Source organism: Alexandromys fortis, unplaced genomic scaffold (assembly GCF_014885135.2).
Source record: "Alexandromys fortis isolate MF-2015 unplaced genomic scaffold, M_Fortis_MF-2015_v1.1 scaffold_17, whole genome shotgun sequence".
Classification (NCBI taxonomy): Eukaryota; Metazoa; Chordata; class Mammalia; order Rodentia; family Cricetidae; genus Alexandromys; species Alexandromys fortis.
In genome coordinates, this window is record NW_026067896.1 from 13,782,939 (window position 1) to 13,797,161 (window position 14,223).

Here is a 14,223-nt window from a genome sequence, read left to right on the forward strand (position 1 = left end):
TTTTTGGTTTTTCGAGACAGGGTTTCTCTGTGGCTTTGGAGCCTGTCCTGGAACTAGCTCTGTAGACCAGGCTGGTCTCGAACTCACAGAGATCCGCCTGCCTCTGCCTCCCGAGTGCTGGGATTAAAGGCGTGCGCCACCATCGCCCGGCTCAGGTTTTCTTTAAAATGCTGGCATGGATTTTGTCTTACCTAAGTTTGTAATCTGAGGAGTATTGTGAGTTCACTGACAGTCTTCTTACAAAGTAGAGACATCCTACAACCACTGGGTCCCCTTTAGAGAATTTTAGTAAGTTTTTCATTATTGGTTTGCATCTCTCTGTTAAGATTTGCTTGTAGCAGTCTCCAATTTTTTTGTTGGTTATGAAAAGATGAGACTCTAAGCACCAGGCGTCATGGTTTATGCATACAAATCTCCACAATTTGGAGGGTGAATCGGAGTATAATGACTGCAGAGACAGACTAGGGAAGAGCTTTCAACATAGAAAGACCTGTTTATCTACCAAAAAAGATTTACTTATCTACATAGGAAGCCCTGTTCCCCCCAAAATTCATTTTAAATGACCTTTGATCAACTTTAGTAAATCTTTCTTTTAATTGTCTTACCTTCTTAGCATAAAAACATTTCATTTTCATTAATTATCTTTTTCTTTCTGCTACTTTTATTTACTTTTACATATTTTTCTTCTCTTAATACAATAAGAACTTAATACAATTTGAATAGAAACAGTAGTAGTAAAAAGTAATCTTATATTAATCCCGAATTTAAAGAAATTGCATCTCACTTCTTATCACTACAGATATTTCTAGTCTTTATAATGGAAACTCTCCTTAGGGATAATAGAAGTTTAAATTGTTTTCCGTTTTGTCAGAGGGTTCTTTTATTTATACTTTCTTTAAAATTAATAACAAATTGAATTCATCAAATCTTTTTACAAACATATGGCGTTAGCTTTCCTGAAGATCAGAGTACAGAGCTAAACTACTAGAGGCCAGGCAGTGGTGGCACACATCTTTACTTCCAGGCCTCGGAAGACAGAGGCAGAGGGATCTCTGACAGTTCAAGGTCAACTTAGGCTACCTGAGATCCAATCTGTCTAAAAGAGAAACAGAGCTCACACAAAGGTAATTGCAGTATTTGGGATCCCATGTCTTTAATCCCAGCACTAGGGAGGTGGAGACAGGAGGGATATGGCTGGGTGGAGAAAGGAATATAAAGTGGAAAGAAACAGGAGACAAACAAAGTCTGAGGTTGAGTGGAAGGAGTTACAGTCTGAGGATGCAGGCTGAGATAGTTTGAGGACATGCTTGCCTTGCCCCTTTGGTTGGAGCTTCTGTAGAGTTCAAAAGTCTCTCTAGTGGCTGGCTGCACTGCTTCTCTGATCTCTCAGATTTCACCCCCTAATATCTGACTCCAGGTTTTTTATTAAAAACAAACAATATTGCTAAGTTTTCTTTACTCATCCTTTTATTGTCTTATATAGCCCAGGATGGCCTCCCTGATCATGCAATGTAGCCATCTAACCTTCCTATCTCTATTTTGTAAGTGCTAGGATTACAGTAAGGCACCACTGTGGATCTCTGCATCTGCATCCCTCAGTTGCTGTTTGAAGGTTCTAAGATGTCATTAAAGATGGTCATCAATCTGATGACAGGGCAAGGCCCCTGCAGGCACCCTCTTCACAATTGCTTAGGGTCTTAGCTGGGATCATCCTCATGGATTCCTGGGAATTTCTCTAATGCTAGATTTGTTGCTAGCCCCATAATGGCCTCCTCAATCATGTTATCTCTTTCTTTGCTCTCTGTCTCTGTCCTCCCCCCATCTGGACCATCACATTTCTTTACGTTTGCCTCTCCCCTCCTTTTCTCCTCCCCTTCTGTCCTTCCTTCTCCCCCCACCCCCATGCTCCCAATTTTCTTTGGAGATCTTGTCTATTTCCCCTTCCCAGAAGATCTGTGTATGTTTCTCTTAGGACTCTCCTTGTTGCTAGCTTCTCTGTGGTAGTGAACTATAGGCTCATTATCCTTTGTTTTTGGTCTGATAATTCACTTATGAGAGAGTACAAACCATGCTCCTCTTTCTGGGTCTTGGTTACCTCACTCAGGATATTTTTTTCTAGATCATCCATTTCCATGCACATTTCAAGATATCGTTTTTTACGGCTGAGTAGTGCTCCATTGTATAAATGTACCACATTTTCTTTATCCATTCTTCAATTGAGGAACATCTTTTTTTTCCCAGTTCTGGCTATTATGAATAATGCTGCTATGAACATAGCTGAGCAAATGTCCTTATCATATTATTGAGCATCTTTTGGGTGTGTGCCCAAGAATGGTATTGCTGAGTCTTGAAGTAGGTTGATGTTTTTGATCTTAGCCATTCTGACTGGTGTAAGATTTTATCTCAGTCACTTTTTATCTGATTCTTTATTATCTTCATTAGGACACTTCCTCCAAAGCTTCCTAATTTTTTGGAGTAATAATAAACCCATTATTCAGTATTACTTGTAGTATTTCTGCTTATCTGGGCTTACTGTAAATTATACAGGAATGATCATTAAAATCATAAAAAAATACTTAGCTTATATATGTTCTGGTTTCATTTCTCCTGTTATTATGATAAAACCCTGACCAAAAACAATTCAGGAGAGGGAAGGGTTTATTTGGTTTATAGTTACAGGTCACAACCCATCACTGGTAGAAGTCAAGGCAGGAAGTCAGAGCAGAAACTTAAAAGCAGGCTTGCTTGCTGTTCCACACAGTTTCACCTTTGGCCTAAGAAGTTGCTTTCCAAAGCATGGCAGGAACGGTGGAGTGTGCAGAGTTTCGATGACCACTGTTCAAAAACTGCCAGAGCATTCAGCAGAGTGAGACCAGATGTCCCGGAGAGCAGTTAGGAAGCAAATGAGACATCACGTAGGGGCTTGGAGAATCTTACCAAAGAAAAACAATTCTCTTTCTCTCTTTTCCATCTTATGGTATCCTAAATGAAATCTCAATGCATTCTTGTCTTTTTATAACACACATACCCCCCCCACACACACACACAGAGAAATGTGTTGACAGGAAAGAAAATAGATCAATGTAAGACATTGATAGTTCTCTACACTTATTTGTAAAATCAGAATTAGACTATTCTAATGTATGACTCTTATACTTGTATAAATATTCAATCATAATGAAGAAATGGAAAATAGATTGGAATAGATTCAAAGAAGAAACACATTAATACATCAGGAACATTAAAATGAATGCATAAAGGGAAACTAAATTGACTTCATTCACAGTGGAGAAGAGAAGAAAGTTGAATGACTATTTGCAAGGTAATTTGTATATTTAATGGAAAAAGTTTTTAGTTTTCTTATAAGTCATATGCAATTTATAAGTCGGTACAATAGCTCCTAGAAAAGCAAGTTGCATATAAAGCCTAAGGCTGTGCTAGGCACAATGTATAATATTTGATGGTAACAATAATTTTTCCTCAATCTTTTAGTCATCTTCACTTAGATTTTCAATAAACGTCATATTTATTATGATTGCACATATAAGATGAACACTGCATTGTTATCATTCTCCCAGTTTGTTCTCTCTTTGCAAACAATCAGAATTTGCCGTTTCCTGTTGCATTTCATGTTCCACTCAGTGTGCAATATGCACAGCCTCATTTTGTTTCCACTTTTCACGCACCTATTAACTGTGGAGGTTCCTTGTGCAAGTGAAGACTTTGCAGTACTCCAGAATAAGTGGACTGGAGGAAGGAGGAGAATCCTCCTTTGCTGGACAATTGATGCATTTCGAGAGCATAGTCATGATCGCTCTGCGCTGTGCAATCTTGGGTGCTTGATTTTTTTTTTTTTAATGGTGATAGCCCTATGCCTGCTACACTTGCAGCTTCAGCTTCAGAGATTGCTCTTACCTATCATTATTTGAAAGCTTCTTTTATAGATGAAGACATTTTAATTTAGTTTGTGGAAAAGGTTTTGGTCCAAGCAATTATAGTCCATTTCTGAATTTTAATTTAAGTCACTATTAAGTAAAAACACATTTTACTAATTTGTTTTTCATATTTCTGGCAGGAATCAGGTATAGAAGCTGACTGGTGTGCAGACAATTGTTTTACCTCCTAATCAGCATCCGTCTCACAGTCTTCTACCCGAGTGCATTGCTTTGCTTTTAGCTTGCTTTGTTTCTCTACTTGTTGTCTTAACCATTCAATATATGTCTGTTGTTGTCCTTTTCTTTTTTCCTAGGGAGGCATTTGTATGCATCTGAACAGAACTCATGATTTTTACAGATTTTTCCTCATATTCATCAGTTATTATTTGCTTCAATACTTGAAGTCCTGGGTTCTTCTTATGAAAAGTTCAAGATAGAGTTTAAACTAAATAATTCCTGTAAAATACTTAATATGCTGATTACAAAATATTTGTTATAATTCTACACTGACCCTATTCCTTTACTTTTGGGTTTTTTTGAGATCATCAAACATAAAATTCCTACTGAGGAATGTAATAATGTTGAGATTTCTAGCTAATAATTTTTAGTGATTCATTACAATATTGCCTTCTTATCCATGGGGTATGCATTCTATAAACTTCAGTGGATTTCCAAAACAGGAAGTGGCAGAATATCTATCTATCTATCTATCTATCTATCTATCTATCTATCTATCTACCTACCTACCTACCTATCTATATTATGGTACATATACACTCCTCTGATACTCTGCCAGCAGATCTGATAATAAGATAAAGTGAAACAGGAGAGGAAGGTGTGCACAGCATGAACTTCAAAGATAGAAAGATGATCCCTGCTCCAACAGGAATAGGACATAAGGTTAGGATATAAAACTTGAATAGTTAGTGTCTGGAATTTTGAATTTAATATTTTCCCATGACTGATGACTGCGGACAGCTGAAACTGGAAGGTGAAGTCGCCAGTGAAGGAGCCTGTGCTCTCTAAATATCTGTCACATCGGTTCTTCAATTTGTTTTGAAAATGAGGTCTCTAGTGATGCAATACATTACCATAATCATTGTCAGCATTTCACTGGTACCTTGTTTTGCTCTTATGTTAACTGAATATCTATTCCTCTTTATACTCCACAGTGGGCCTGACACACTCAACAAGATAGATGAAGTTTAAGTTCTCAGACTCTGATATATAAGGGCACAGAATAAATATACAAATGAATAACAATGAGAACAAATAAAATGATTTCTTTATAGAACATTTTAACTGTCAGAGGATGATTATCGGAGGGAAGTTTCATTTGGTAAAGAGGGAAAAGTTCCCCCAAGAAATGGCCTTTAAGCTGAGATAGAAGTGACAGGTCACCACAAGAAGATTTGTTAAAAGAATGAAGTTCACTAACATAAAAGGAGCATTTAATCAGGCAGGAAAATGTCACTGCAGACTCTTTCTGAGACATGGTCATCCCAAAGGATGATGGGTGGATGCTGATACTGGAGAATCCAGAGCCACACTACACACAACTTTGAAGGGACATGGGCATTTCTCCATGTAAAGTGCAAAGTTGCTGCTAGGTTGTAGCTAGGGAGATGCAAATGAAAGCAGCAGTGGACAGGTTGGATTAGGAGGGAATACAGATGCAAACGTGGAGGTTGGCATTGAGCCTAAGTTTCTGTCTTAATAGATTATTGGACTCTTAAACTCGATGGAAGAACATTTCTCCATCATGGCAGATACCGACACTTTGTTACCATATTATAGTAAACAGAAAATGTGAGTTTAAGTTTTCAGGTGCAATTTAAGTTTCTAATTATCCGATTTAAAGATTAGGACATTGTTTGGGGTTATCTAGGATTCTTAAAACATCTTTAAGTTACAAGAGAAGCAGAAAGTCAGACTCAGAGAGGTGGTTCACACGGGACCAATTGTCAGTTTCAGGTTTGAAGAAGCAAAGGGTTGCTTAGAGGCTGGAAAAGTCAAGAAAATGAATTCTTTCCTATCACCTCCAAAATGGAACCCAGCTGTTGACACTATGATTTCAGCCAGTTTAGAACCACATTCTGAATTTAATCGCAGACGTGGAAGACAATTGGTCTGTGCTGTCAATGTCTATGTTGACTTCTTTCAGTAGTAACAGTGGACATTACAGACAACTTGAGAATAGGAGAAGGTACGTATGGAGGACCAGGTATTTGGTGTGAGGTTTTACGAAACATGCTGGTGGGTGACGTAGGGTTAGCTTGTAAAACCTGAGTGAATCAAAATTCACCTTTGGCAGCTGACTGACATGGGAAAGACTATGGGAAAATATCAGATTGGAGCTGGAGATAAGGTATGGGTTCTGCTTCTGGAATGTTTTATGTAAATTCCTTAATGCTCTTCAGACAGAAAGAATCCACCACCAACAAAACTTTGTGGAAACCAAAATTCTGATAAAGACACTGAGTGTAAACAAGGTTACAGTTAGGAAGTTGGCAGAATTTTCAGTATAACAGATATTCTAGGCTGCAAGTCCTATGTTGTCTGTGGCACAGATTCTTCATACTCCTTCTGAAATAGGAGAGTGGATGTAGGAAATATGGAAACAAACAGGCAGGCTGTGTTCCCATGAAGGTATATTTAAGAAATCAAAGTGCAAGCCCATTCTCTGAGTGATGTGCAAGCGGCTCTCACTGAATTCATTAGAAATTTTCTTTCCTTTTGAAAAAATGATGTGGGAATTGTTTCTTATTAATAAAGAAACTGCCTTGGCCCATTTTATTGGATAGAAAATTAGGTAGGCGGAGTATACAGAAGAGAATTCTGGGAGAAAGAAGGTTAGAGGAAGAGTCGCCATGATGCTCCCACTCCAGACAGAAGCAGGTTAAGATCCTCTCTGGTAAGCCAGCTCATGGGCTACACAGAATATTAGAAATGGGTTAGAACAATATGTAAGAGCTAGCCAATAAGAAACTGGACCTAGCCGGGCCAGGCAGTGTTTGAAAGAATACAGTTTCCGTGTAATTATTTCGGGCATAAGCTAGCCATGCGGGCGGCCGGGTGCCGGGGACACAGCCCTGCCGCTCCTAATTCAACAAAAAAATTTTACTGCCATTCCTTTTGAAATGCATCTCACTCTGAAACTCTGACTGGCCTGAAAACTATTCAATAAGTAGACCATGCTGGCCTTGAACTCACAGAGATTTGCTTGCCCCTGCCTCTGGATTCCTGGGATTAAAGGCGTGCGCCACCACAGCTGACTTAAAACTTCAGTTTTTATTAAATACATAATAGCTCTTAGGAATGGCACTTATTTTAACAGGAGATGTTAAACTTGATTATAATGTTAGTGGCCAGGTAATCCAGTGGGTCAAAGATGTAATTCATTGGTCATGGGCCAAAGATTTCTGACACATTTAAAACACTGAGGTTTTTTATGTGCTTTTTCTTGTCTGAGCTTTTACAAACTTCCTGAGTTACTTTGGGAAGGAAATCCTTAATTTCTAACTAACTAAAATGTTGGATGTAGTTTAGGCTTGGGGGAGTTTTAAATCTACTTAAGTAATCCTTTATTAGTTGTCAAATTAGATTCTTCACCAATAGTTAGTACCAGAATTGGGGCTTTAATCTAAATCTTTTAACCCCAATCACTCCATTATCTACTTTATTTTGGTAATAGTTTTGTAACAGTATTTGTAGTCTAGTTTGTAATAATATTGTACATGTATCTTGTTATTGCTAAGAATTAAGTATTTCTGAGAATGCAAAACAAAATACAGAAATTCAAATATGGCCTTAATAATAAACATGAGATCTCATTTTTAAAATCACTAGTCCCCAGTTCCTACACCAAAATCACTAGTCTCTAGTTTCCCACACCAAAATGAGGGATATTTCAAAGTGGAACTAATAACACAATAAGTACTTCTATCCCATATAAAAATAAAAATGCATTTGCTTGCATTCTATGTAAAAAAACATGCAAGTATAAATCAAGCATGGTGGGGCACCAGAAACACTGAAGTACGTTTCAAGTACAGTTTGCCATTTTAAACTCTGTGCTGTGAAACATTTTTCTACTCACCCCACTTGTTAAAAATGCCCATAGACATTTCTTTGTTTCTGAACTCTTCCAAATATTTCTCTGAAAAGTCAGTGTGCACCCCAAACACACTTTAGTTGTATTTTTTTATAATGAGATTTATAATTAAAAGGTGTGATTTTCGATTTACGGACCATATTAACCTAATTCTGCCCAAATAAACTGTGTACAGGTGAATCGGGGAGGCTGATTACTCTGCTTGTGATTGTACGGATAGTACAGAGAAGTGTGCTGCATTTTAGGAAGGTGAGGCTGGTTTCTAACCCCACGGAGACTGACAGCAAGAGTAGCTGCTGACTGCTGGATGGGGTGGAAACAGCAGGGCAAATCTGCTGTTTGGCTTCTCTCTGTGCCCTTCCACACACAATATGCCTTCCTATGTATTGTGGGTTAGGAAATAATACCTGAAATAAAGACTGCAGTACCTTGCCAGTAGAATTATTAAAGCAATGACATAGTTTCATATATTAGTTTTTCTATTTTAAAAAATATTTATTACATTACTTGGTGAAAAATCTTGGCTTTTATATGTGGGTGTTTTGGTTGCGATACACATCTATGCACTGTGTACGTTTGATGCCTTCCAGAAGCCAGAAGATGCTGGATCCTCTGGGACTGGTGCTACGGATGATTATTGTCATGTGGATTCTGGGAAACAAACCTGAACCATGTGGAAGAGTGGCCAGTCCTCTTAACTGCTGACACATGTCTTTCAGCCTCACGCCATATCTTAAGCTGTGTGTGAATTGCATGGGTATGTATGTGTACACATACACACTCCAAATCTTTGGAGGTCACAGGTCATATTCCTTAGAGCTGGGATAACAGACAGTGGGGAGCCACCCAATATGGTTGCTGGAAATTTAATTTTGGTTCTGTGTGCGGTATGGGAAGTCCTTCTCTCTATGTGTTGCTTTTATTGGTTAATGGATAGATCTGTTTCATCCATTGGCTTAGCTGAATTGGGCAAAGCTGGAGTTCCAAGCAGACAGAGGAGGGTAGAGTAGATGGAGTCAGGAGAAGCCATATAGTCGCTGCTGGGGATGAATGCCTGCCCTGGAGCCTGGTGAAACTTTGCCAGTAGACAACGACCTCGTGGCAATACACAGATTAATAGAAATGGGTCAAATTAAGATATAAGAGTAAGCCAGAAATATGCGTAAGCTACTGGCCAAACAGTATTACAAATAATATAGTTTCTGTGTGACTTTTTTTGTGGTTTGGGCAGCCGGGAACAAACAAGCGACCTTTACTAACGTGTGAGATTAGGACACATTCATAACCACTTAGCCATCTCTCCAACCCCTCTTTGAAAACCCTTAACCCTAAAGGATTTACGATAGTATGCATTTTATCAGACACAAAGACTTTTGCATATCTAGCACACAACAGCTTTCCTAGCATTTGATCTATCAAAAGAATTACCAAGAAGTTCGTCTCTGTGGTTATTTCCTTTGCTAACACCAGAAGTATAACCTCTGGATGTTTTGGAGAAAATTATAATATTAAAGGAAAGAGATTTTCATAACCTGAAATAAGTTTTCCCTTTAAGCATATTTTAAAGATTTATTTTTATTTTAAGACTAAGTGTCAGTTATTACTGTGCCCAGACAGACCGGAAGAGTCTCAAGGTGGAGCTAAGAGGGGGTGGTCAGCTGCCCGTTTGGGGTACCAAGAATTTGACTTGTGTCCTCTGTAAGAGTGGTATGCACTCTTAAGTTGAGCATATTTCCAGCCCAGAACATCATGAGTTTATAAAAAGACATCTGTTTCAAAGACACTTTCTATTGTTCATTGTAACTAAGATTGGCAAGTGATGGCGTGGCAGGAAGGAAAGTTACACCATACAACAGGACTCACATGGGAGGTATATTGGGAAGGGAGTTGGAGACAGAGTGGTGGGCCTGTGGAGTTGGAGGTTGAGCGGATCTTACCTTTTATGAGGGGACATAGCACATGCGCACAGGGAATGGCTGTAGCTGATGTGGTATCTTGCCAGGTCCCCAAAGGCAGACCAGTGGAAGTGCCTGGATACTAAGAAGCACATGAACACTGAGAGTGTTCTTAGTGGCTGCAGTTGAGGACCCAAGGGCAGGCCAGCAGAATGCCTGAGTGTCAACAATAATGATGTGATTTTTATTAGAAAACGTATTTGGAATACATTTTAGTTAAAATATAATTACATCACTCCCCCCCCCCCTTTCCTTACTCAAATCCTTCCCATCTCTAGATCAGCTTTTCCTCTTGGCAATAGAAACAAGGAACTAAAAATAGAAAGAGCTAAGGAAGCAGGTAGGTGAGAATCTTTCAGTTTAAAAAAAAGTGTTAAGGATGGAAACAACAATAATAAAACACCCTAGCAAGTCATCCTAAATTCTTTGCATTTTCTGATTGGAGAACATAGAAGGTTGAATTATGATGGTGAAAAGGTGACCCAGCTGAAAATGAACACACACATGGGCAGTTTGGTTTTGGTTCTCCCAAAAATCTGGATCGGGGTATTCCAAAAAGTGACTACGGGGGCACTAGAAATCAGAGAAGAGTATTTGCCTGGAAATAGCTAAAACAGAAGGAACAAAAATGCCAGCTAAGCAGAGAAGGCAGAGCCATTGTTCTTGCTCACACTAATGGTTCGGCAGCTTCCCAGCCCTCTAAAACTCCCTGTAATCACGCTTTTTCCGTTGCTACTCTCTATCACCCTGATGGCCAATTTATCCACGGCGGCATATTTACAGGCCTGTTTACAGAATTGAAATTCTTCACCACTGCTGATGCTACACTGCCTCCGGGCACCATAGCGTTAATTGAAGCAGCATGAAAGAACTGATGAATGGCTTTGCTCACAAGGAAAGTGGTGCACGGCAGAATTTCAATGGAGGGTGTCAGCCAATACTTAGCTGCCGGGATACAAAACTGCTGGCAGTTGCAGTGTTATCTTTGCCTTCCAAGCTTCCGTGTGCCTGATTATTATTTTCTCTGTCACATTTCCTTGACCTCCCCGCCCCCCCCCCCCGTTTTATTTACTGTAATCAAGGCCATAGAGAGGGCAGGGATAACTCAGACATAGATGCAAACTTCAGGTGTGTTAATTTATGGTGTAAGCCATATTTTGTGGTGACTTCTGACCAGTCCAGTCACGACGGGTTTGTAAGTTCCAGGATAGGGGCGTGTGGATTAGAAACGTTGTGTAGGAGGAACCGAGATACGAAAGAACTACAGAGACAATAGTCCTGGGAGGGCAATTCAGTGAATACTGGATACCGAATTTGCCCGTGTTTAATTTTCATATGCTTTTATACCCCAATACAGAAATGGGTAAGAAGGCAAAAGATTTCTCTAACATGATGCAAAAGAAAACCAGAACAGTTACTTGCTTCAATACTTGAGACATCAAGCCATTATTTCCCTAGTAAAGCATTTCATGATTTGAGCAGGGTTTGCAGCAGAGTATTTCCTAAGATGGACCTTTCTCAAAACATTGATTTCTAGTGTTCTATTGTTAGGGTTTCAAAGTTTGATGATCATTCTCTTTTTCCATTAATTTTTTTCCTCTTCTAACATGAAGGGATTTCTTTTCTTGTATTTTTATATAATAAAAACAAAGCAGAAATTACTCTTATTACCCCTTCTTCATTTTTTTTTATTAGTAATGTGCTTTTAACCTTGACCTTTCAAATCTTATCAAGTGTCGGAAGGTTGCTAGTGGAAGTGATCTTCCACGCTTAACTTTGTTATCTACATGACTAATCTATATATCTATATATCTTTATATCTATCTGTAGCACAAATTCTAATTGTTCTTAATAATAAAAGCCCAGAGTCAGCTATGGGGGGTGAAAGCTGAAAGATCAGAGAAGTAGAGCAGTCAGCCACTAGAGAGTTTTTACCTCTACCAATGATCAGACCAAAGGGGCGATCCTGTCTCTATGAGTCCTCAGACTGAATACTATCTCTACAGAACCTTGGACTGTATGCTAAGACTGAATCCTCAGATTGCATCCTTTTCTATGAATCTTCCAGACTGCACCTGAGTTCCTGTCTCTTGACGTCTTACATTCCTCTCTCTGCTCAGTCATATCATTCCTGCATCCACCTCTCTAGTGCTTGGATTAAAGGCATGTGATCCCAGAACTTGGAATTTTGTGTGAGCTCTGTTTCTCTTTTGGACAGATTTAATCTTGTGTAGCCCACAGTGGCCATGAATTTACAGAGCTCCGTTTACACTCACAGAAGATCTCCCGGTGCTGGAATCAAAGGTGTGTGCCACTACTGCTTGGTCTCTACGTCTAACTAGTGACTTAGCCCTGGAATCTCATCTTCAGGCTAGCTTTATTTGTTAGATCACAAACAAAATATCACCAGACCATCTATCTTTCTAACATCCATCTATCTATCTATCTATCTATCTATCTATCTATCTATCTATCTATCTATCTAATCTATCTATCTATGTCTATCTATCATTTATCAATCTGTTAAGCATTTATTTAACACAGAAATTTTGGGTTATTTATATTTTTTCTGCTAAATAACACTTTCCTGCTTTGTATGTGTATTTTGATTTTTTCCTTGTCTCTATACTTCATAAAGTTTTTTTATGTTTCATTTATTTATTTATTTATTTATTTATTCATTCATTCATTCATTAAAGATTTCTGCCTCCTCCCCGCCACCGCCTCTCATTTCCCTCCCCCTCCCCCGATCATGTCTCCCTCCCTCGTCAGCCAGAAGAGCAATCAGGGTTCCCTGCCCTGTGGGAAATCCAAGGACCACCCACCTCCAGTTTTGATTATATTTTGATTTATTACCTAAGGCTCTAGTTTTAGTCCTTACTTTGACTTTGTTTAACCTTATTCTAACTACTTACTTACTGTTGTGAACATGAATTAAATGTCCTCATTAAGCACTGAATTCTGTCTGTCTGTCTGTGTGTCTGTCTCTTTCTATATGTGTGCATACCTTACACATATAATTAATATACAATTTAAGGCACATGTATATAAGCTGTCTGCTCATTATGGTTGCTTTATTCCTTTGACCACTACCCATAATGCCAATGACAGCTTTTAATTTCTCTTATTTTTCATTTGCCTTGTCTACATCAGAAGAATGAGCCTAGAATAAAACACTTAAGGAGTTGCACTAATACACCACTCATCGATGTCAGAAGTCCCAAGGATTCTTTGCACTGAAATTGTTTCTTGAAAACACTTAATATTTTAATTTCTATTTTGTATTAGATATCATATAAAGATGGATAAATAAAAGCTGTATTTGACAAAGGTCTGCTAAGTTTAAGATGTTGAAGAATAAATTGTTATCAAGAAAGTCAGAAGTTTCTATATTCTGTTAAATATAGAATTGTTAAATATGCTAGATAAAATATGATGAATTATATTTTGTACATTGATAATACCAGAAAAATGATTCTTAAAAATTATTTCTGAAATTGGTGAGTATTTACTAGTCTATATGTCACTGTTTGAATATTATTTTCTTTTATTTTTTTAGCTGAATCAAATAAGTTTAATTCCTTTCCTTTTCACATCACATTTGCATTCTGTTTGGTACATCATTACATCCATTTTGTTACTTTTGAAGCATCTGTGGTTCTATATTTCTATATATTAAAACAAAGTTGTCATAATTATAGGTGGTATGGAGACCCCAGTACCCTGTGATGTACTGGGAATGGAAAAAGAGCTTATAGACTGGTTGAAGCTACAAGAAATGAATGTAAATGCGATAGAAAAGATAAATTTCTAAATCAAAAGTATTACTGTGATATTGTTAAAAAGTTGTTTATCTCCTAATCTACATGGGAAGTAGCAAAAGACAAGATCTCCCGAGTAAACTGGGAGAATGGAGATCAAGGGAGAGGGTAGAAGTAGAGGGGGGAAGAAGAGAGGGGAGTAAAGAAAATATATAGCTCAATAAGAACAGCTTAAACAGCAGCCTATATCTTTCATTTAGTCTTTGTTTCAGATTGTTAAAAAGGATTATACATTTTCTTTTATTCCTAATAATATACTAAGGAAGACATAAGGTGTCTTAGACTCCACCACTCCTTGTTTCAGGTTCAAGGCAGGAAGAAGAAAAGGGGGGGGGCGTGAGGCAGCAGGCCCTTCCTTACACTCTTGTTCCTGTGCCATTTTAAGTGTCCACACCTCT

General features: G+C 38.3%; 1 protein-coding gene across 1 annotated transcript in view; it reads left to right on the forward strand.

Annotated features, from left to right (window-relative positions):
- The window catches only part of Arhgap26 (Rho GTPase activating protein 26), a 1,368,274-nt gene that overhangs the window by 39,079 nt on the left and 1,314,972 nt on the right, over nucleotides 1-14,223 (forward strand). The window lies entirely within an intron of this gene.